The sequence below is a fragment of the Astyanax mexicanus genome, chromosome 9 (genome assembly GCF_023375975.1).
Source record: "Astyanax mexicanus isolate ESR-SI-001 chromosome 9, AstMex3_surface, whole genome shotgun sequence".
Lineage (NCBI taxonomy): Eukaryota > Metazoa > Chordata > Actinopteri > Characiformes > Acestrorhamphidae > Astyanax > Astyanax mexicanus.
This window is the reverse complement of record NC_064416.1, coordinates 21,477,501-21,481,968: the sequence shown is the minus strand read 5'-3', so window position 1 is coordinate 21,481,968 and position 4,468 is coordinate 21,477,501.

Below are 4,468 nucleotides of genomic sequence, written 5' to 3'. Positions count from 1 at the left end.
GCAAACCTCTTTCATGTGTAATATCCCTGCCTATTCCCATGCTCCAGCTTTAGTGTGCACTTATTATTACTGTTTCTGTGTGTGCTGTGCCACAGGTGTTCTCTCAGGCTCATAAAAAAGCCTTTCATTATGGCTGAGGTAGGGTGCTGAAGTAGCGAGAGAGACAGAGAGAGAAAGAGAAAGAGAGAGAAAGAATGAGCAAGCGAGGGGAGGAGAACCAAAAGAGCTGAGATGTTTATTAGCAGAGCTTCCTGCAAATACAAGGATTCCAGGTTTCCAGCATGCGACATTGTGACATTTCACATTACAAAGAGAACCACAACAACCACCCAAATGTAAATTTCCTAGAAGGCAAGTGGTCCCCCTGAGGCCCTCCTGCAAGCAAGTTCTGCAAGCTTTCATTACCTGTGTGTGTCTTCTTGATTAGCTGCTCATATAACCACTGCCTTGCCACCTCACCTTCTTCTCTTCAGAGCCCCTTCAATCTCCTCCTCCAAGACCCCCGCTCTCTGCACTCTCTCTGCACACCCCGAAGGGCTTCTGATTGCCCCGTCTTACTATGTTTTTAAATCCGTCGTAATCAGACCACCAAGGCATCTTCTTTCTTCAGATCTCTGCCAGAAGACGTCAGTGAAGAATATGAACAGTAGCTGAATAATGCTGCTTTAATGTTATGTAGATAGAAATCATCACTCCTCATACATATCTACCCTATTCTCCATTTCACAGGAATTTCCTCCAGATAACCTGATCAGTCTCAGACACAGCCAGTCTACAAAACTCAGTTTGAGGGACGCCTCGCCGCTTTCTATTCAACAAACAAAAAGACAATAAAGATGCGAAGATGAAAAATAAATAGAATAAATTGTAATAAGTATTATTTCTTTTATTCATTCATAAGTTCTTTCTTTCCTTTGTCACTATTGTACACTCATAAAAATTCTAAAAAGCGTATAGTAATGATAAAAGTGCTTTAAAGGGTGCAAAATCTCTTTCCCTTCTTTCATTCTTTCTCTCCTCTATGCTTCTGTATCATCCATCATTTCCTTATTTCTTTCTTTCTTTCTTTTTTTCTTTCTCTTCTATCACTTCTATCATTTCTTACACCTTTTTTACCTTCATTAATTCTGTCCTTGCTCATTTCCTTCATTCATTCCTTCCTTCCTGTCTCCTTTTTTCATTTTATTGTTCATTTTCTTTTCTCTACTTTTTGTCCCTCTGTTCTGTTTTCCTCTTTTTCCTCATTTCCTCTTCTTTTTTCCCTCCCTTTTTCCTTCCTTCTTTCTTGTTTTCTTTTTTCCCACCCTTCATGGGTTTCTTGTCTCTGTCTCCCTTCATTTTGTTTGTCCCTTTTGTCTCCTTCTTTTATTCCTTTATTCGTTATTCCCTATCTTTCTTCCTTCCTGTGCCCTTTCTCTGCCTTCTGTTTACATTTCCTTCTTTCCTTCCTGCTTTCATTCATTCTTTCCTCCTTTTTAAGTTTATTCTTTCATCATTCCTTTATTTTCCCCACCCTTTCATACTTTCTTGCTTTCTTTCACACCACAAATTCCTTCATGGCTTCTTTCCATTCATTCTTCCTTCCTTTTGCTCCTTTCTTCTGCCCTGTCTTCCTTCATAGCTTTTCTTCCTTTTTTTTTGTACAAATATATTTGCTTATTTCACATATGTTTCTCTCATTTCGTCCAAATTGACCAAAACTATTTATATATATATTTTTCATTCCTACCATGTTCCTTTGATTCACCAATATAATTTCATCACTTCAATTTAAGAGCAATCTCTTGATTGAACTGATATTGACGTGTGGTGGAGGAGTCACATCCTTTTTACTATAGAACCTCATTAACCCTCCTCACACAAAGCATCTTTTAGCGTGTGCTGAGTGTCAGAATTTTGAGTGTTGTCTCAGATGTGATGCTGAGGCTCTTGTGACAGCAGCTCATAGTGAAATGTCCTGATCTGGGCTTTGAACGTGTGCGAGGAGGCTTGAAGTATGAACTGTTGAGGGCCGATCCTGGCTGTGTTAGATCATGCACGGTGTGCCTTTGATCACACGCTGCTCTCTCAGGCTTCCCATAAAACATGGTGGCGACAACACTAATCTGGATGCACTTCTCCCTCAGTTTTACTTTGAAGAAGCTCAGCCTGTCCTTAAGATTAATCAGATTTGATGCTAATTTCTTCAGAACCTCTTCCACACCCTCACATTGCACCCATACCTTGTGCTCCACAAACCACCATAGCAACTAAATATTTGCAATGTATTGGAAGCCATGCATGTAATGAACATTCAAGTTTGCTTTATGGTTATATTATGGCACTGCTCTATTATGGCTGGATTGTTGTATTAAATGGGAAATCCAGTGTGAAATTGACTTGGTTTGTAGTGAAACATGATAAAAAGTACAAACTTTTGTTGAACAGCCCAAGTTCATTTACCCCCAGCATTTCCAAGTACAGCACTTTAGCATCAACTGAAAGCGCTGTATTTTAGAACATATATTGGAACATAAGTTCATACTCGTTATCATATTTCACTACACTGCAAGTGCATTTCACACTGGATATCTCCTTAACTTCTACACACAATCTCACTGGAAACACATATGCACTTTTATGCCCAGTGAAACAGAAATCAGATAAATTCTTGCCTGCGAACAAAAGAGTGGAAAAAAATTAGAGACGTGTTATGCAAGCACTTTGGGTTTTTTGTTGGTTTTTGTGTCTGTGTTTGTATCTCTCTTTGGCTCTTCCTCCTATCAAGTACATCTGACTCCACCAACTGATGACCAATGGGAATCCTGGCTGGAGTATTGGGGGAGGAGCCAACCTTTTAAATGCAGAATTCAAGATGGCTGCTGATGTGAGGACTGTTGTCATGCCATGTGCTGTGTTCTTAGTTTAGCTTTAATTCTGGTATGTTAGAGCTACTCAGTTTGGGGATTTTACCTGAATATTCCCTGGTAAAGTGTTAGTTTGTTTTAATAAGCATTTGCATTGTTTTATAAGAGATTTGTTTGCACCATCTGGAGTTTTAGACAGGTAAGAAGGGTGCACCAATATGCTTCACATCTCTTTAGTTTCCCTAGTTTAGAGGGCAGGAGCACCACTCAATGTATTCTTGTTATTGGACAGGGATGATCAGAGTAATTAGCCTTTTGTTTGGTTCCTGTTGTATCTAGCATGTTGTAGTTTGTTACTCAGAGCAGCGAAGTGTGATTTGTTCTGTTTCTTTCTTTGGTGCTGTCCGGTTTGATTCTCCCAGTGTTGTACTTGATAACAGCAGTTTAAGAACGTGTGACTGTGTTTTTTTTATAGCCTGGTTGTAAATAAAGCTCTTACTTTTTGTACTTGATTTTACTGGTTTTATTAACACATGCCACATGTTGTTCTCAAGACCCATTGACAAAAGTGGGATCATAATGTCAAATACCAAAGTTTTCAAAAATAGCAAAGTTTGGCTATAAACTCCAGAGCATTTTACAAGGCACATTTAGACCAGTAGCCTCTGTAAAGGCCCCACTATCCATGGGCTGATTACACTGGCACTTGTGGATCTCTTTCCTCCAGCTTTTGTGCTTTTGCTGGGAGTGGTTTCCTCTAGAGTCAATGGGGAACATTTCCTGTTGAAATCTGGGTCCTGTAGGTCCATAAAGAGCAGAGCAGAACAGAGCAGAGACTGACATTTCTGCAGTTTATACTCTACACCAATCAGCTGGAAGTGAGATATATTTAATAAGACATGGGCCAAATAATCATGTCTTACATGAGTGTATTTTACAGTAGGACTCTTGTGTAGTGAAGGAAATGTAGTACCAAAATTGTAAGATTAATAAATCAACATAACTGGGGCTCAGATTGCATTCAACATAAATTTGGGATTACAAACATTACATAAGCTCATCCTAAAGATCATGAATGGTGCTCTGCTACACCAGCGAGGGTAGTTGCACTGCTCCACAGCCCTCTACCTAAACTTTATTAGTACTGAGCATGGTGATTATAGGCTCAAATGCAACTCCCCTATACAGTGCCCTCCATAATTATTGGCACCCCTGGTTAAGATGTGTTCTTTAGCTTCTCATAAATTGAGTTTTGTTCAAAATAATATAGGACCACGATGGAAAAAAAGAGTAAAATACAACCTTTAACTCAAGTGAATTTATTCAGTAGGAAAAAAATCCCACATTAAGAAATAATTATTTAACATCAAATCATGTGTGCCACAATTATTAGCACCCCTGATGTTAATACTTTGTACAACCCCCTTTTGCCAACAAAACAGCACCTAATCTTCTCCTGTAATGTTTCACAAGATGGGAGAATACAGAAAGAGGGATCTTTGACCATTCCTCTTTGCACATTCTCTCTAAATCATCCAACGACCTGGGTCCTCTCCTCTGCACTCTCCTCTTCAGCTCACCCCACAGGTTTTCAATGGGGTTGAGGTCTGGGGACTGAGATG